The following is a 21,301-nucleotide window of genomic DNA, read 5'->3' as shown; positions in this document are numbered from 1 at the left end:
ACCCAAAGGAAATGAAATCAGTATGTTGAAGAACATCTGTACTCCTGTGTTCATTGCAGCACTATCCATGCAAAGAAATGGAAGCAGCCTAAGTGTTCATCAGCTTATGAATGGATAAAGAAAAATCTAATACCTATACACAAATGGTGCATAATTCAGCTATAAAAAAGACTGATATATTGTCTTTGCAGTAACAGGGATGGAACTGGATGTCGTTATGTTAAGTGAAATAAGCTAAGTACAAAAGAACAGGTACCACCTGATCGCATTCATGTGTAGAATCTCAAAAAGTTGAAGTTACAGAGGTTGAAAATAGAATGGTAGTTACCAGGGGCTGGAGAGAGGGATGGGGAGAGACTCATCAATGAGTACTAAGTTTTTATCATAAATAAATGATAAATGTTAGACTGATCAATGAGTACCAAGTTTTTACCATAAATAAATGATAAATGTTTGAAAGATAGTTGTATTTAATCTGTTTTAAATATTGCACAATATATTTTTGTATTGAAAAATCCCTTTACACCATTGATACATATAATTTTATGCTTCAAAGTACCAGTTCAAAATTAAGTTTTTAAAAGTTTAATTAAAACATCAAGTGTTTATATTTCTTTCCTGTAGATTGACCCAACATTAAGAAAGCATCGAGAACAGTTAGTCATTGAAGTTGGACGAAAACTAGACAAAGCTCAGATGATTCATTTTGAAGAGAGAACTGATTATTTTTCCTCAACGGATTTGGGTTGAACCGCCAGCCACTATTATATTAAATACAATACCATTGAGGTAATATTCTAAGAGGAACAAATGCAAAAATGTTTGTTTTTACAGTCAAATACTTTCTAGACTTCAAAATATATTAATGATGCCAAATAACAAAAGCAACTTATGAGCAAATACATTTAGTTTATATGAATTCAGCAATATACTTTTAGTAATGACAAGAAAAAAATGACTTTAGATAGCAATGGTGCTCTTCTGCCATTCTGTTTCATGAACATATCCTAAACACTACATACACCTGAAATAGTTGAAGCCTATTGGTGAGTCTTACAGAGTGTGTGCCAGAATGATTTTAAGCTGGACTTGATAGCTTAATTATTTCCTTGAATAAAAAGTTGAAAAGTTAATTGCATATTAGTAAGAAACACTAAAGAAGAGTTTAAGAAACTACTAAAATTACCAACTCAGCCTGTTTGTACTAGATGGTTAATTTAAGGAACTTTTAAGGCCAATTTTGACCATACAATTATAAGAGGATTTGTTGCTTTTTAACAATGTCCTGTTTAAGATGATGTGATACTTTAATATTTTTACTTTTAAAAAGCATATACATTTCTTTATGTGTTTTCATGTACATATATCAGTACATGTCAATACAATGATAACCTGTTGGGAGAATACTTAAATATGAAGAGATTGAAATAGGTTAAGTTGAATTTTTATACTTTTTTCAATAGATAGTGTTTTGAGTTTTTTCTTAAATTCATTTTTGCCTTTTGTACATAAAGTTGTTTTTAAAATAGGAGAATAGAAATCATCAAAAAGAAAAACTCAGTTTATATGAAATCTCGGGTTTGTAGATTTAATATTTGCTTATATATAAAACAGGTTTCAGAAAAACACCTTTATGTGCTTACTGGGTTTTCCTCATTTTTTCAGAATAACCTATTGTATGACACTAGATTTCTGCAAGACCTCTTTATATATTATCTCAGAGCTGTGATTTGGTGGTTCCTCAATCCCAGACCTAGTCCTTCCTCCTTATATCACCTACTCTCATCTCATTGTCTCCATGAGACAGCCTTTCTCATTTGTCCTCTTGCTAGTAGACTGCTGCCAAACTACACCCTAACACTTTCTTTTTTGCAGTTCTTTTTCAGCAACTCTAGCCGTGTAGTACCTTTGTCTTTTCTGTATGGCCTTTAACTGATTTTTCTGTGTATTCTCGTTATTCATATTTTGAGACTCTTTGAATTGCATGTTGTCTAGTTATTTCCCTCTGAATTTTATATGATGTATGTGAGCTTATAATTAGTAAGTGATGCAGATTTCCATATGCCTATACTGAGGTCAAGACCAGAATGTTATGTTGAACATTTTTAGACATTTAGTATAGATTTCATTAGATGATTTTACTGATCTTTTTTTTTTGGTTCTAATGGCTTTCTTAACTATGTTTAGGAGTGTTTTTTAATCTTTCATAAATTTGATAATATCTTTTGATCTTCTATTTTAATTAAATGTGACACTTACTTTGGTAGACCTTTAATGAACTCTTCGATGCTCACAAAACAGAAGGTGACATATTTGAGATAGTCTCCAAAGCCGAATAATTTGATCAGATCAAGGTAAGATTACTTGAAGTTTCATTCAGGTATGTACATTTATTTATTTATGAAAGTTTGAAATTAATTGTTATTCCTGATACAATATAAAAAAAGCCATATGGCATATTTGGAGTATCAGCAGTGTTTTCTATTGTACAAGAAAACTCAGTGTTCTAGATAATAATATCACAGCATACCTAACATCATGTTTTGCTTTGTATCCCAAGTCAAGAAATTTAAATAGGTTGTGTATTACTCATTTTATAATTTAATGTTATTAACAGTGAAAACTTTAATACTTTGAAATAGTACTTCACAACTTTAAGCTATGAATGCATTATACCATATAAAAATATATGACTATAAGGAATGCATTTGAAGATGATCAAGTTTTCCCTAATCAGTCTGGGCAGAGGTTTTACTCTGGTCAAATAAAAAATGAAACCTCATCAATTGAAGGATGGTGAGGTCAGATGACTTAATTTTTGTGTCATATCAAATTTTTATGTGTCAATGGCAACTTTAATATTGGTGATGAACAATAAAATATAATTGTACCCGCCTCAACATAATTTCATATTATATAATTTACCTATGGGAAAATTACTGGGTTTTAGCTGTACAAGAGTAAAATATTACATTTTACTAAAAGGCAACCTTAAAAACATGCAATGTGTTTTTAAATAAATCAGACCAAATATTACTATAAAAATAGTGACTCTTCTAGGTCAGAGAAGAAGAAATAGAGGAGATAGATGCTCTATTAAAAATTTTTTGTCAACTCTCAGCTCCTGGAGGTGTAGAAAATAGTTATGGGAAAATAAACATCTTACTTCAAACTTCCATCAGCCAAGGAGAGACGGATAGTTTCTCCCTTATGTCAGATTCTGCAAATGTTGCACAGGTAAGAATCTTACTCCCCATTTTCTCTTCTTTGTTTATCTCTAGAGACCAAGGAATTAATTCTATTGTTCTGTGAATACATTACTTTGAGAAATTCTATGAACTACAGTTTCTCCTTAGAATTAAAGATATTGATTTGTACATCTTTTATGTAACCTGTGCTTGTAAATCAGGACTGGGGGTGAAAGTAAGTGGTTTGTTTGGCTTAGTAACAAATCTATCTTATATAAGGCCTAATATATGTATTCCAGTATGAAAGGTCTCTGATTTTAAATATTGAGTACTGAAAGAAAATTGTTCCCTAAATCTATAGCTCATTTAATTTATAACTTTTAAAAACTGCTATGGTAAAAAAAAAAATCTTCATATATTTAAACCATCATGTGAAATAAAGTAAGTTATTTTTTGTCTTCTTTGTCTTTCATTTCTTTTCTTTTCTTTGTTTTGTTTTGTTTTTCATAATACTACAGATTGAACTGAGAGGCTCTCTATGACTGAAATATATCCTCAGTCCTTTTTTACTTTTTTCTTTTAATTATTTATTTTAGTACTAGGGATTGAAACTACGGGCCCTAAATCACTGAACCACATCTCTAACCCTTTCTATTTTTTTTTTTTATTTTGAAATAGGGTCTTACTAAATTGCTCAGGGCCTAGCTAAATTGCTGAGAATGGCTTTCAACATGAAATCATCCTTTCTCAGCCTCGCAGTGTTACCACCACACATTCTAACAATATTAGAAGAAAAAAATCTTACTGTAGATAAGCTGAAAGATATGAGGAAAGATGAAATAGGTAAGAAGGGGGAAAAAGTGCTTAAATGAATTTTTCTGTGAAAATAAAGTATTTTACCAGATATAAAAGTATTGTGAATTTTCATATTATTTAACATAAATTTATTTTCTCTCTTCTTTTTTATTTGTTTTTAGTATATTATAGTTTACATTGTTAATTTTGACATATTCATGAATGCATATAACTCAACATAAATTTTGAACCTACATATGACATCTCTTTATTTATGCAAAAGAGCAAAAATCACTCCAAATTTTATGAAGTTATTTAGCAGAATTAGCAATTAAGGCTGGATGTGGGCACACATGCTTATAATCCCAGAAGTTCTGGAGGCTGAGATAGGAGGATCACAAGTTCCAGGTCAGCTTCAGCAACTTAGCAAGACCCTGTCTCAAAATTTAAAAAAAAGAAAATAAATGGGCTAGGGATATTGCTTAGTGGCTTAGCTGCTGGCCCTGGGTTCAACCACCACTACCCGCTCCAAAAAAATTAGCAATTAAAATAGTTTATATTAGCAAATTTTTAAGTATTTTAAATGTAGATCCTACCCATAAATGATAAGAATCATTCAGTGATATTTATTCTCATTTTGTTTCTTAATATGGAACTAATTTCAAAGATATGTTATGTATATCAGCAGTATTACAGTAAAAGTTTAAGTGAACAATAAGCTCTACATTCTCCAGAGTTTAAACAAGCTTAATCACACATAGATGCCTTTAAACCCAGTTGTCATCAGTACATACATAGTATTCAGTGTCCAGCTTTTTGTGTAATATTGAAAAGTTATTCCTAAACATACATTTTCACAAATCCTAGCATTTATGGAATAAATGTATAATGCCTTGATTAGACAGTATTGACTTCTGCAGAGGATAGACATTACACATGAAAAGAGTCATTCTGAAGACAAGTAAGGAGGAGGGTTACTGCTGGCCAGAATTCTAAAGAGGAAACTGAGCTACCTGGCACACCCCAGGAATACCAAGGCTGGGGAGGCTGAGACAGGAGGACTGCGGGTTCCAAGCCAGCCTCAGCAAAAGCAAGGCACTGAGCAACTTACTGAGACCCTGTATCTAAATAAAATTACAAAATAGGGTTGGGTATGTAGGTCAGAGGTCAAGTGCCCCGAGTTCAAGCCCTGGTACCAAAAAAAAAAAAAGGGGGGGGGGAGGCGAGAAAAGTAGCGAGAGACGCGCCGGGCTGGAGACACCAGCAGCGGCCACCACAGCTGAGCCAAGCCAGACTCGGGCGGGCTCGGCGGCGACAGCAAGACTAGGCGAGCGCTGGCGGCCTCGAGTGGCCTCCGATGCCGCGCAGCGTGAAGAGGCTTGGGCGCCGGCCCTGGCCGTGGCGGGAGGAGGGGCCGGGCTGGAGGCGCGGGAGGAGAAGGTGGTGTATTCGGTCGACAGCACCAAGGCGCTGGGCGATACCTTCAAGCTGTTCATGTCCCGCAGCACGGAGTTCATGAGCTCGGATGCGGAGCTCTCGAGCTTCCTCTGCAGCCTCAAGCACCAGTTCTCCCCTCACATCCTGCTCAGCAAGGAAGTCTACGGCTTCACCTCCTGCCGAGCCCTGGTGCCTGACCCCCCGGAGCCCCCTACCGCCCCCGGCCTGACGCGCCGGCCAGCCCCGCGCGCGGCCGCCAGGAGGAGGCGCCGCGGAGCCCGGGCGGCCGCTGCGGGCAGGAGGCGGCCCCGGCTGCCCCCGTCACCTCCACCGTCACCGCCACCGCTGCTGCCGCCGCCGGCGGCCCCTGAGGAGTCCTGCCTGGAGAAGCTCTCAGCGCCGGAGCCCTGCTTCGGGGGCCGCACCCTGGAGGAGATCTGGAGGGCAGCCACCCCGACGCTGACCACCTTCCCCACCATCCGTTTCGGCGGCGACGTGTGGGGCGAGCGCAGCCTGGCGGCAGCGCGACTGCAAGGCGCGCCAAGTCCTGCTAGTGGACCTGGAACCCGTGGTGAGGCTCCGCCGCTTCCCGGTGCCCCGGGCTTGAGACGCCGCCCCGAGGGCGCCTCCTGCAGGTCCCCGGCCCAAGATGGAGTTTCTGCTTGGAGAAATGAACAAGTGTCAGTCGAGTGTTTACAGACTCCACCAGGAGTGTCCCCTAGTGCACGTTACGCGCGCGAGGAAGTCCCGGGATGGCCTCCCTGCCCCAAGCCCCGGGATGCGTCCCCGCGTCTGGAACTCCGGGACAGGTGTACCCTCTGCCGCCTCCTCGCACCGTGTCTGCGAAGGAGGAGCCTGCAGGACTAACAGGGGAGGTCCCTTTGCTTCGGAACCCCAGATTGACAAGTCTCCAGGACTATAGGGGCAGATTGGTTTTCTCCCTTTCGGACTCTACCTCACTGGTCTGGCAGTCCTCCGAAGAAGTCATTCTTTTCCAAAGGAATTTGTTTTCGTGCTTGTGTAATAAAAGCCAGAATTTGCTTGCTCTTTAACCCCCGCCTCCATTTTTCTTTTTGACTGCCACCCCTCTTTCTGGATGGAAGATCAAACATGTTTTGTGGTGTTGTACTAGTTTGTGCTCAGGGTATTCTGAATCCCACTTGTTTCTGAATTTTTACTGAATTTCAAAGCTTTGACCAAGGATTTTTTTTTTTTTTGAGAGGTTCTAGCTTGACTGTTAGTAATGCAAGAATTTATATGGCTTTGATTTTCATGGGCTCAGTGATTACAAACAAAAGAGATGTAAAGTCCAATTGCTTAACGTTTTAAAGGTGTTTCTAAAAGATTTTATATTGAAGTTTAATGTTTATATTTACTGAGCTCCTAAAGCAAATGGTAGCATACTCAAACAAAGTTTTGTTTATGAAAAGTTGACTTGTTGAATTCTTTTTTAATTGAATAAAAATTGAAGTGCATTGAAACCACATGGCTTGTGATTGGGGGGAAAAAGAATCGTGAAGAACTGGTGGTGTTGCAGGAATGACTGGAATTCAATTGGAGATAATCTGGCAACATGTCCTGGTCAAACATAAAAATCCAAGAATGTTAATGAGAAGATAATAATTTTTAATATTGAAGTCACATAGGAGAGATGAATGTGTGTAAACGTTGTGAATAAAGTGACAAACAGAATACCCATTAGAAACCTCAACAGGATCTATAGAGAAGGGTGGGGGCATTTCTTGGTATCAAGTAACTGGTTGAAGTTACTTTGGGCAAAATAGATCCCTTTGTTTTTATTGTTGGATAACAAGAAATGCCAAGACTAGTATTCATCACATTTGTAAACATTATGACAATTAGTTGACTTTTTTGTCCTGTGAATTTTCTTTTTTTCCATTCATAGTTACGTTTGCAGTCTTTGTTTGATAGCTGAAGGCCACATAAATCAAACAGGCAAGCCACCCAGAGTACTGACCCTTATTTTACACTTTTGTAATAGTGTGTATACCATATGGCCTAGTGTGGAATTCTTTATTATCCAAGTGCCTTTGGTCAATGGTGGCAGCAAGACTTACTGGTTATTAGACAGTGATGCCACAGCCAGCTTTTACTGCAATACCTAAAGGGTCAAGTAGTGTTTTTGTACCACAATTATTTCAAATTCAAGTATTCTGCCATGGAACTATCCATACTGGGCTGGAACTTGGCATGTGAAACCCTCAATACAAAGATTTATCTCTGTTTGGCAGCTTATTAGGAGAATAATGAGAGTTGTGATTTTTACTCCTGTTTTCCTAGAATTCAAATGGCATAGATTTCTGAAATAATTATTTTAAGTTTAATAGTCCATAGTAGAAATGTTGTGACTTTCATTTCAGTGTTCTTGTTTTGAAAAAAAAAATTTTATATATATAAATATATATATAACTTTATGACAGTTTCCCAGTAAGCCTCATAGTCTTTTATTCACTACTCAATGATGATGCATCCTTACAAACACTGTAATATGGGTAAATAAAAAAGTGAATAATTACTTAGAAGATGGAGAGTGTTAAATTATAGTTATGTGATAGGAAGCTGAGACATTTTTTGGTTATTAGCTTCCATTGCCAATTGTATTTCATACACATAGGAGTTTTCTTTCCAAAAATATATTGTTAACTTTTATACCTAACTAGCACCTGAAAAAAAAATGTATTGTACCATTTCACTATTGTATATAGTTTTATAATCATTTTAAAGTAAATCCAATGGCCATATGAGAATGTAATTTCAACATGTAGCTTATCTAGATAGTTTTCCTGAGGATTTTGAAATTAGCTGAGAATAACTTTTCTCAGCACACAACTGAAACATAACCAGTGACACCTTGCATTTGTTTTAACTGATATTCTTGACATTTTTTCCTCTTATGCCTTGTTACTTTAGTGCACTTGAATGTGTGTAAATGCTTTTTTGGCTTATTTGGGTTATCTGATTTCAGTTTGAATCTGATTGCCCATCTTGAAGTCAATATGGTTCATGTGGACTATTAAATAATGCCGTTTCTAGTTTGTGAAGTAAGATGTAAGAAATATTTTTGCCAAGTTTTCTTTAGCAAAACCTATGTTGCAACTTCTAAAATGTGGAGAAACATCTGATATAGTTGACTAGTATGTTAATAGGAAAGTGAAATTATTTTATGATTACCTTTGGGCAGAGTGTGAAAAGAAACTTGGCATAGTGGCCTTTATGGTGGCATCCATTAATTGTTTCAGAAGTGAGTCTGTAGCTTAGCTTGTGTATAGTTTTTTTTTAAAGAAGTCCCATTTGTTTGTTCTCTTGCCTTCATTTATATCTCATATGACACAAGTAGAGGAGGAAGCTAGGAGGAATTTTATCACCTTGATATATTTCTGTTTGATTTTTGAATTTTGGGTGCCTAAATGTGACTGGCACAACAAATAATCTTTTTTGGTATTTTTTACATTCCTTCCTAACAACCAGCAATTTTGAAATCAAAAGGTTTTTTTGGTTGTTTTAAGGGTTGGGTTGCCATAGCACTCTTTAAATTGATAATTTTTAATGATTATATATACCTAACATTTGCTTTATTGGTGTGTTGAAATATTTTTTTGATAAACTGTTATGTCTTAATTGCATTAGAAAGCAATTGTTTGTAGTGGAACTGAAGTGTTTCCCTGGACAGTTTAATGTGCATATGATTAAGATTTACAATTTGGTTGTACTTTGCTTTTTAACTTATTAACTGTAAATAAATTTTAGAGAATAAAAAAAAAAGAAAAAATAATTCCAAAGATGTTTAGAGAGGCTGAGATAGTCATTACATTTGTATTCTAAGATAGAGTAGGAAAAAGGGCAGAAAGACAGACTATTAACAAAGTAAGTTGACTGTACACATACTGCACACTTGATGCTTTAAAATATGATCTATTTCCACCTAATTGCTCAGATAAGTTAGTCACATTTGTTTTTTAACAGCCTCTACCCTTGGTATTCCCATACATGTCTGCATTCCAGAACCTGATTATTTTATGTTTTCTAGAAGTGGGCCTGGGTGGATGAGTTGTATTTAATTCAACTAAGTTGTATTTAATTCCTGAAGCATTTCTCATGATTTTAGAGTTCTAAAGTAGACCGGGAATAAACCAGTGGCTATGTACATAAAATGTTAAATATTTCTGTATGTGTTCTAAACTAACTCAAAAAGAAGTAGTTCCTTTTATAGTAGTTTAAGCACAATATCGAGGCTCAGAACCCTATTAATACCTAAAGGAACCTTGATACTGATTTCCAGAGCTATGAATTGCTGCCCAAGGCAGCAAGAGCCACCCTATTGCCCGACAGTAAAGGTCAAATATACAACTCAATCAATCCACAGCAATTATGTATTGCTTAACTCAAATCATCATCTCAATGGTTCTCTGGCATCACCTTTCAAACATTCCCTCTGGCAAATGCCAGGCATCATTCTGACTGGGCTGTGGCTCTCAACAATGCCAGGTCAAAAATGTCATCTATTCTACATAGCAAATCATAAAAAAAGCAATAAAATCACCTACTATGAAATCCCACTTACAAGTCAGATTATATTTCTTTTTTACTGTCTGGACACATTACTTCTATGTGATATTTTTCTTTCAGGTCACATTTTACATCGTGAATATTGGACGAAAGGTCAAACAATGTGTTCATCAGATTCCTTCTGTTATGATGGAAGCATCCATTCAGCCTATCACACGGACTGTCCGCATCTACCCTGATTTCATATGGAATGATCAGGTAGAAGTGGAAAATATCTATATCTATATTAAACTAAAATGTCTGTACCTCAGATTTTACTACACCTCCCTACATCTTTCCTCAGAGAGCCTAGAGAACTTAACATTGCATCACTGGACACTATTTTAGTGGTTTCAAATCCATGAGAATTTTGCCATTTATTTTTGCCCTCTCTATTGACTCTCATTTTTGCTTACCAAAAATTCATTTTTAAATCATGATGTCTCTCAAAATACTGTTCTCTCCTTTTCTTAAACATTAGACTTGTATAGATGGTATTCTATATTTTCTTTCTTGTCACCAGTTTCTTTTCTGCTGAGACCACTTCCTCAAGGATCTCTAATATCTGATTGACCAGTTGCCATAACCAGCAGATTTTTCAGTTATTTTTCTTCTCTGATTAGATAGCATTTTATACAGAGCTCTTCCCTAGAATGTCCTTTCTTGATTCTTATCATGTTTCTATTTCTACTTTTATTCCTCCTTTTCCTGCTTTAATACTTAGATGATCTTCAATATCTTATATGTGTTTACCAACATACTGGTAAACATACATGTAAAAACCTACTTTGTATCCTCTTATTCTATCAATAGTTTTTCAGATATATCTTTTGACTAGTTACTGTGTTAGAAATTGTACATACAAAAGGCAAATAGGACTCAGTCTTCAGTTTCAAAAAACTAACTGGGGAAGGCAAGTAAATCAGAAACTGTATATAACAATGCTTACATCAAGTAGTCTTATAAAATTCTAGTTAAATGTATTTGGATACTTCCTATATTAGTTAACATTTGTACATCTTTAATGTAAATGAATTTTGTTCAGCAGTGTGTTCTAAAATCACCCATCTATGTTTTAATTTAATTCCACATTGTCATTAAAGCATTCAGACCTTTAATTCCTAAAGTATTCCTAATTCCTATTTTTCTCACAGTATATGAGCACTAGTTGATAACACCAAATTACAGTTAATATTTTTATAAATATGAAATTTTATATAAAATATAAAATTATATTAAAGTATAAGCTCATATTTGAAATTTTTGATTGTTTTTAAAGGAATGGAAGTTTCATTATTTTTGCACATGATTTTCTACTATTGCTATTCATAATACATCCTAATTTAGTTTTATTAATTAATAGGAGAAAGTACTTGATTGTTTTTATAATTAACTCTCTTATAATGCTATTAGCTTCAAGAATGTAAAACCTAACTTGCCTCAGTCTGATTTACGTAAGGTAACATATCCTTTTGTACAATAAAAGGTCCACAGATCAGATGGGCCCTAAGGAGGGTCCAGTCTTGAGGTTAATAGTATTGTTCAAGGCCCAAGATCTTTCCACTTCTTTGCTCTGCTCACACTGTTCCCAAATGTTTTCCTGCTTCTCTTTCACTGTTAATGGAGTAAGGGGAACACATACCCACTTCCTCAGCCCACAACATAAACTGTAAGCCCTCTTCCCACAAATACATGCCCCCCCCCAGTCTAATTATGCCAAGTGTTTGTATGGACTTCTCCTTTACTATAGATATTGTCTGGAGAATGCCATGAGCTGATTGGCTTTATGTGAATCAAAATTATCCCAGGTGTTATGGTTTAAATGTGGTGTCCCCCAAAAACTCATGTGAGATAGTGCAAGGAGATTTGGAGGAGAAATGATTGGGATGTGATCTCCTTTTCATGAGTGATCTCCTTTTCACTGAGGAAGAAGTGAATACTGAACAGTATTGGACCATATAAGGAAAAAAGAGAGATTGGCTTATATAAACAAAATATGATATATGTGTCCAGTAGAATATTATTTGACAATAAAAGAAGCAAAGTACTGATGCAGTTTAAAACATGGATGAACTACAAAAATAGTATGGTAAGTTTAAAAAACCAGTCACAGAAGATTATATGTTATATCATTCCATTTAACAAAGTGTTTAGAATAGCCATGTCCATACTTCTAATGAATATAAGTACTCTCATGGAGGTGATAAAAATGTTCTAAAATTAGATTATGTTCATAGTTGTACAACTTTGTAAATATGTTAAAACCATTGAACTGTATACTTTAAATGAGTGAACTTTGTTTTAAAAATTATATATCAAAAAAGTTGTTAGACTAATAGGTGCTGATATGTAAACATTACTGTTACTTGAGTTATGATTTTCATAGTACTAGGATAATTTTTCTTCTAGGTCCATGGGACAGTAGGAGAATCCTGGTAGATTTGGGTGGAAGATCCTACAAATGATCATATTTATCATCCAGAGTATTTTCTAGCTCTTAAAAAACAGGTGAATATAACCTTATTATTTAGCTATCATAAAAAAATATATAAACAATTTTTGTTTTTTACTATCTCTCTGATTTCACAGTGCCATGAAAGTTTTGTTATGTTCTGTTTTCCTGTTTTGTTTCAAAGGAACACAGAGATTCAGTGTGACAATATTGATTATTCAGTCTGATCCTCGTTCAAGAAATTCATTTATAATCTTTACCATGGTTTAAGGCATGGCTTCTAGAGGCGTGGAATATATAAAATAAGGGGGGTAAAAATAATTTCCTGCAAAATAATAAATTGCTTATTGAAAAGATCATTCCTTGTAAAATTATCTGTAAAGACTCAATTGTTGCTATATCTTTAACTCATGTTTTATTTGTAATTTCTCTTTTTATCAAAGAGAAAGCAAGCTTCTGATTGAAAATCTTGACTAGATAGCAATAGTATTTTATAGCAATATTTTGTTTTCATGCATTTATCTTCTTGATAACCATGTAACCTATATATTTTAAGAGATTTCAGATATTCCACTTAAGATACTGAACAGATTTAAAGAAAAATATTAAGTAAATAATAATATGGTACTTGAACTTATAGAAATCATGAAATAATTGCATGAATCATGTTTGGGAAATTCTGATAATGAATCAAACTGGTAACATGTCATAATGATAACATATATATAAATAATATAAAGTTAGTATAAATTTTTACCTTCTGTTATGTCAAATAATCCTCAGAAGGAAATCACCTACAAGTTACTGTAGTACCTGAATATCTGAGCTATTTAGAAATACAACATAGTTTATTTTTATTACATCTGGTATAGATACTATTAAGAATTGACTACTAAGAACTTTATTTATTTTAGACTTTATTTCACATTAGGTCATTAGTAAAGAAGCTCAACTACTGGTATTTGCAATCCCTATTTTTGAAATTTTGCCTTCCCAATACTATATCCGAACAGTTTCTGATAGATGGTTAGGAGCAGAGGCTGTTTGTATTATCAACTTCGAACATCTGATTCTACCAGACAGGCATCAGCCCCATACAGGTAACAAATTGAACATTAATGTGTTGATGTGAATTATTGACTTCCCCAAATTGTTATTTTAATTAATGTTGAGAAGTATAAAGTTGTTTTATTCTGAATCAAAGTCCAACTTACTTGACAAAATTGTTTCTAAACTGTATGTTCAAAATTTTCAAAATCAAATATGTATATGTAGATAGTCAAATTGTGGACCTTTAATTTTTGTTTATTTAAGTTCCAAAAGCATTAAAGTAGGCTTAGTCAATTCTGATAATCATAGTAATGAGGAGAGTTACTATTTCTGTGTTACTGGACTTTCATCTGTACATATAATCATTATTTCTCCATATAGCCTTCCTTTTTCATTGCAATTGTCATTTATCATTTAATCTGTATTCTCTGTGAAAGTTTTGAGATATCTCTTTTTTCTTACATTTAGTCCAATTCACATAAACTTAATTCTAGTACAGGTTATCTTTTATCCAAAATGTTTAAAACCCGAAGTGTTTCAAATTTCACATTTTTTTTTTTTTTTTAGATTTTGGAATGTTTGTATATATATATATATATATATATATATATATATATATATATATATATATATATATAACAAATTATTAAAAGGGATATATAGTAAGAGCATTCAGCAGGATTTTTTATTGTTGTAATGTATAAACTCTAGGTTTTCATAAAATGAACAAATGCCTTTCTATTTTGATTTATTAAAAAAGCAAAATTTCATGAATAAATCTTTGCAGTGATACTTTCAAGTACCCCTGAAATCTATTTCAAAAACATCTTGAAACTAGTATACCAATTTCATTTCTTGAGAATTCATAATTGATGAGTATTGATTTTCAGAGGTCCTTAATTTACTTTACAGACATAAATTAGGAGTCAAATTTTCTTTCCCATGTATATTTCAGACAAACTGCTTGACTTTTCAGAATAAAAATGTTATTCTGACTACTTTAAATAGCATGCTATTTGACAGTCCTTTCAGAAGTGAAAGGAAACCTAAATATGACTTTATAATCTTTCATTTTGTCAAATGTACACCTTATTCATATTATTCATTGAGATAATTTTTATACTACATCTCAATTTCTCTTTGATATCTTGGCATAGCAAAACCAAAAAAATTTATCAAAATAGAATGATATTGAGACTGTATAATCTAGTAATCTACTTATTGCAGAGGGTCTTTCTGGTCTTATTTCATCAAATGTGTTTATGTGATATCTAGAATCTCATAAGTTCAAAATATGTGGACGTGATGATGTTTTAACTTAAAATATATGCTTCCAATATCATTGCTAGGTTTCTTTCTTTCATTAAAATACTTAATTCCACATACATTAGCATTATATGTTAATGCCAATTTAATAATTTTTTTTCTTAAGCAACCAAATACATATCAACGTATTTATATAATTAGCTGATGTAGTATAAACATACCATCTAGGTAAAATCACTGTAATAGATCATCTTAATTTAACATTGTCAATAACTGTGCATTTGACATTGTACAATGTTTAATTTTTAGTCTTTTATTTAAAAAAAATATGTTTGATTAACATTGCATGCCTTATCATGCGATGTCTTCCTCCTTCCTGGATTTCCAGAGCTACGGAAAATTTAAACAATCATAATCAGACATAGAGAGTATGAAGTTAGCTCTCAGCTATCGTTGTAATAGAATAGAGCAATGGGTGGGGAAAAGATAACTTCTTAAAGTCATCTTTTTATTTTGTTTTTTTTTCCTTTAGGGACAAGGTACCCAGGATTGAACCCAAAGGGCACTTAACCACTGAAGCACATCCCCAGTCTTTTTATTATTATTATTTTGAGAGATAGGATATCACTAAATTGCTGAGGCTGTCTTTCAACTTGGGATCTTTCTGTCTCAGCCTCTGAGCTGCTGGAATTAGAGGCCTGTGCCATCATGCCCAACTAAGTTAATTTTTATTTTAAGTATATTTTTTAGAAGAAAATTTACCATATTTTTCATTTTGCAACCATACTATAAAGGTCAGATCAAGGTGTCCTCTTAACTGATTTTTTATATCTTCTTTTTTAAACTTTGTAATAATTATCAAATTTCTTCAGCACCCAGTCCATATTATGAGAAGCAACCAAATCTAGTGTCTTTCAATACATAAATTTACTTTGCAGACATAAATTTCCCCAATGATTAGTGAAAGTAAGAAGACCTGTACCCTTTAAGGAGAGTTTTTTGTTTTGTTTTGTTTTGTTTTACTCAGTCATGCTGTGTTCTGAAACTACTATCCTTGTTCCTTCCTGAATAATGCTAAATTCATTTTTGTTTCCATTGGCCATACCAAAAGATCCCTCAGCTACTCAGGATTGGTCAGTGTGTAGCAGATCAAATCTCTTGTTAGTGACCTTTCCAATACTGCTGTTTACAAATGGTTTTCATTGATTTATTTTTGTACCATAACATACATACTTTCATGTACTTTTATTCAAGTTATTTCCCTTTTTGGAAGAGAAATATATAGTTGGTTTATAGGGGATTCTTCAATAAAAGTGTTCTATTTATCAGTTATGTTAAATGTAGTGACTGAATAAGATGTGTCACTGGTGTATAAGAACTTATATTAAATATGTTCTTCTCTAGAGATAATTAGGAAATGTTATTCTTTAAAATACAGTATTCAGTATTGTGCATGTTTTTTCAGTTTTTTTTTTTTTCAGAAGTACCTCTTGGATCTTTTCAGAATTACTGGATCTTCAGCCTTTGCCAATTATGGCTTTGGGATGTAATGCATTTGAAGCCCTGTACAACTTCAGCCACTTTAACCCTGTGAAGACACAGATATTTTATACACTGTATCACACAGACTGTAGTGTCCTAGTTGGAGCACCCACTGGATCAAGAAAGACTGTTGCAGCTGAATTAGCTATTTTCAGAGTCTTCAACAAGTATCCCTCCTCAAAGGTATTTTGAACATATTGTGTGCTTATTATATTCAGTTAGAAAAGATAGTTAATGTCTCTAAACTAGCCAGGTCCAAATAACCTGACATACCCTGGTGAATAGCTTTGTTATACTCTCAGTGAATTTTCCAGGCGGCCAGATCAGTATTAGAATAATTTGTTGCAAAAAACTTGATATCAACTTTGGAGTCTTCTAGGTGAATTTCTCATGTATATAGTGCTCACACATCCTCATATCTATAATTCATGGGTACTTCTTTTATAAGATAATTAATTCTTAGCTGTACTTGTTAGGTATATAATGATTCATAATCATTCTTTGGATATGAATGAAATGCTAATACTTTAAAACACTTCAATTATACACAGGAAATATAGACATAATTTATGCTACATTCCTCCAAATATTGATATTATCAATTAATGTCAAATAACACCAGAATCAAATAAGTATTGATTTTTAATTTTTTTTAAAACATGATATTTAGTAAATTTTCCCCAATACTATTTTATTTTTAATAAAAATGATTTATATTTGAGGTGTTCAATATGATACTTAAATATACATATAAATTATAAAATAATTGCTAGAATCAAGATAGCTAGATATCCATCACTTCAGATAATCACATATTTTTGCAGTGGGAACATTTAATATCTAGTTAGCAAATTTCAAGTCTATTAATACGATATTATTAAATACAGTCACCCTTCTGTACCTTAGATGTCTAGAACTTGTTTTACATAAATGAAACTTTGTATCCTTTAAGCAATATCTCCTCATATCCCCCACTTTCACCCCCTCTTAACCATTATTTTAATCTGCTTCTATGAATTTGACTTTTTATTATTGCACCTGTTAGTGAAATTATTCAGTGCTTTGTTGTTTTCAGCTTATTTCTCTTAACACATGTATAGTATTGCAAATGGCAAGATTTTCTTCTTTTGTAAAGCTGAAAGATCTCCCATTGTGTTTCAGTTTCTTTTTTTCATCCATCTTGGGTCACTTAGACTGTTTCTTTATCTTGGCTTTTCTAATCAATGATGTAATAAACATAGAGTGTACATGTCTTTGGGATATTTATCTCATTTCTTTTGGATATGTGTTCAAAAGTAGAATTCCTATGATGATGATGATGTTTTCCATGTGTAATTTCTTAATGCTGTCCATGTGCATTTTCCATAATGGCTTCCCCAACTACATTTCTACCAGCAGTGTGTAGCAGTTTCCTTTTCTCCACATCCTTGCCAATACTTTCATTGTTTTAATAATATTCATTCTAACAGATGTGAGGTGTTGACTCATTGTGATTTTTTAAAAAGTATTTATTTTTTAGTTGTTGTTGGATACAATACCTTTATTTTATTTATTTATTTTTATGTGGTGCTGAGGATGGAACCCAGGGCCTCTCACATGCTTGATGTGTGCTCTACCACTGAGCCACAACCCCAGCCCTCACTGGGATTTTGATCTGCATTTCCGCAATGATTGGTGAAAGTAAGCACCTTTTCGTGTCTCTTAGCCATTCTGTATTTCAACAGAATGATATCTATTGGCCTCATTTGTCCCTCCACCTTTTTTTTCTATAATAGAATTTTTAGCCTTTTTGTTCTTGGGCTATATAATATAAGTTCCTTATAGGTTTTGGATATTAACACCTTACTAACATCTGCAAGTATTTTCTCCTATTACATATGTTATTTTTTAAATTCATTGATGGCTTCCTTTTCTGTGCAGAAGGTTTGTAGCTTTGGTGCACCCCTATTTGTTTATTTGCACCTTTTTTTCCTGTGTCCTTGGGAACATATTCAAAAACTCATTGCTAAGACCAGTGTCAAGATCTTTTCCCCTGTTTTCTTCTAGGAGTTTTATGGTTTCATATCTTACATCTAAGTTTTTAGTAAATTTTGAGATGATTTTTGCATAGGGTGTAAGACAAGGTTCCAGTTTCATTCTGTTAAATGTAGATGTTCAGTTTTCTCAACACCATTTATTGAAGCCTATCCTTTTCCTTCTTGGTATTCTTGTCAGATTAGTGACAGGATGTGTGTTTATTTCTAGACTCTATTCTGTTCTGTTAGTCTATGTGTATATGTTGGTGCCAGCACCATACTATCTTAATTATTGAAGCTTTGTACTATAATTTGTAGTCAAGAAGTAGAATGCCTCTAACTTTATTCTTTCTCAAGATTTCTTTGGTTTTTTGGTTCTTCATGGTTCCTTAATAATTTAGATTTTTTCTATCTCTAAGAAAAATGCTATTGGCATTTGTTAGGGATTACATTGAATCTGAAGATTGTTCTGAGTAGTTTCTTACTTTTTTCAGTTAAACATTTAATTTTATTTTATATGCTTATAAAACAGCATAATGTGTCTCAGATTATAATAAAGTCTACTTTACTGGAAAGTGGAAGGTGGAAAAGGAGACTGTGATCCAGAATGGGTAGACACTTTTTTATTCTTTATGATGGCAAGTTTCACAACTTCACTGGACCTTTATTCCTTGGTGAAATAGATGAACTATGATTGCACACACTTATTCTGGTTCTCATTGTTGAGGAATATTTTCTGTTGTTGTCAGTACTCCTTGAATAAATGTAGGAACAGGGCAAACTTAATTTAACTAAATAAAACTCCAAAGAAAACATAATGATTTCATTACATGAAATCAATCAGGGGCTTCCAAATTTTTCCACAGTTTGTCAAAGAAAGAAAATCAGGTTTTTGTTTTACCCCCACTATCAATTTATTGTGTGACACAAGGGATATCACAACTTCTCTGGAACTTTTTCCTAAAAAAATTGTATTAAATCATTTCTAAAGTCCCCATCATTTCTGAAATTCTAGAATTCTTTGATTTCAGCTATAACCTTATGAAAAAGAAAGGGTTTTTTTCTTTTTTATCATTATTATTTTTTACATGACAGTAGAGTATATTTTGAAATATTATACATACCTAGAATAAGTGTAACTTGTTACAATTAGGATACTGTTATTGTGGTTGTACATGATGTAGTGTTACACTGGTCATTCATTTTTATATGAGTATAGGAATGATATTCCATATTCATTCTACTGTCTTTCCTATTGCAGTCACCCCCTCCCTTTGCTTCATTTACCTTTGCCTAGTCCAGTGAATTTTGAACCCCCCCCACTTTGTTGTGACTTATCATCGACGTATCAGAAAGAACATTCTGCCTTTGGATTTTTGTGACTGACTTATTTAATTTAGCGTGATATTCTTTATTTCCATTTTCTTACAAGCAAATGCCATAATTTCATTCTTCTTTATGACTAAGTAATATTCCATTGTGTATATATACCACAATTTTTTCATCCATTCATCTCTTCAAGGGCACCTAGGTTAGTATCATAGCTATTTTGAATTGAGCTGCTATAAACTTTGAAGTAGCTGTGTCACTGTAGTATGCTGATTTTAAGTCCTTTGGATATAAAGAAAGGAGTGGAATAACAGGGTCAAATGGTAGTTCCATTCCAAGTTTACTTTTTTTAAATTATTTCTTACATACATGACAATAGTGGAGTGCAATACATTCATAATTTTTTGTATTACGATTCTTAATACACCTTTATACCACAATTTATCAAATCTCTGTATTTATAGTGTTGACTCTAGCTCAGCAGTTCCTTTGACACAGAATGTACAACCAGTCCAAGTTTTCTAAGGAATCTCCAGACTGCTTTCTGAGTGTTTGCACCAATTTGCACTCCCACCAACAATGTATAAATGAACCTCTGCCATTCTGACTGTGGTGAGATAGAATTTCAGTGTAGCTTTGATTTGTGTTTCTCTAATTGCTAGAAATGTTGAACATTTTTTCATATATTTTTTGACCATTCATATTTTTTCTTCTGAGTAGTACCTGTTTAGTTCCTTAACCCATTTGTCAATTGGGTTATTTGTTTTTGTTGTTGTTGTTGTTATTTACTTATTTATTTGGTTAAGTTTGTTGATTTCTGTATATATCCTGGAGATCAATGCTCTGTCTGAGATGCTGGTGGCAAAGATTTTCTTCCATATTGTAGGCTCTCTGTTCACATTCTTGATTGTTTCCTTTGCTGTGAAGAAACTTTTTATTGATTTTTTATTGATTCTTTATTTCATTTCTTGTGCTTTAGGAATCTTATTGAGGAAGTCCTAAGCCAACATGGTGGAGCATTGTAATGCATTCTGCTGTCATATATTTAAAAAAATCAAAAGGAAAAGTTAATACTCTAGTTTGAGACATTTTTTAAACAAGTGCTATTTTAGTGAATAATGTATTTTATAAAATTGGAACAGCTAAAATATATGACTTATCTGCCAGACAGACTACTATAAAGATAAGGAGATAGAGTCAGTCCTTGTAGGCTCAGTCATATAAAGGTACATGCTACCAGGATCCCCAGCTTGTTTACCTAGACCACCCCCATCCTTACCTCCTATTAGTTAACACACTTCTGAAGAGTAAAATGAACTTGCCCACTGAATTGAGAAGGCCCCCACCTTCCAGTGTGACCTAAGTTGTAGGATCGGATTTTGACCTTCTCTCCTGGCCTTCCTATAACTGCACACCTCTTTTGATGGACCTATACTTTCCATCCCATGCATCTCCTTTGCCCATCTACTACTGCCCAGTGTAGAAATCAACAACAAAAAGATCAAAGAAAATTCCTGTTAGAAAGAATGGGTTGATTTAGGATGTTCATCTTATAATAGAGGAACTTTAAAATAGTCATTTGTCCATTAGTATCCACTCTGTAGCATAGTATATTAGGTACTAATATAGTAAGTAGAACATTTCATTTTACGCTCATAGAT

At 33.7% G+C, this 21,301-nt stretch overlaps 2 pseudogenes; both read left to right on the top strand.

The window, feature by feature from the left end:
- The window catches only part of LOC144252162 (activating signal cointegrator 1 complex subunit 3-like), a 43,481-nt pseudogene that overhangs the window by 9,613 nt on the left and 12,567 nt on the right, over window positions 1–21,301 (top strand).
- Window positions 4,920–6,104, top strand: LOC144252106 (coiled-coil domain-containing protein 71L-like; annotated as a pseudogene).

The sequence above is a fragment of the Urocitellus parryii genome, unplaced genomic scaffold (genome assembly GCF_045843805.1).
Source record: "Urocitellus parryii isolate mUroPar1 unplaced genomic scaffold, mUroPar1.hap1 Scaffold_37, whole genome shotgun sequence".
Classification (NCBI taxonomy): domain Eukaryota; kingdom Metazoa; phylum Chordata; class Mammalia; order Rodentia; family Sciuridae; genus Urocitellus; species Urocitellus parryii.
Note: the sequence above shows the minus strand (reverse complement) of the source record. Positions and strands in the feature narration are given on the sequence as shown.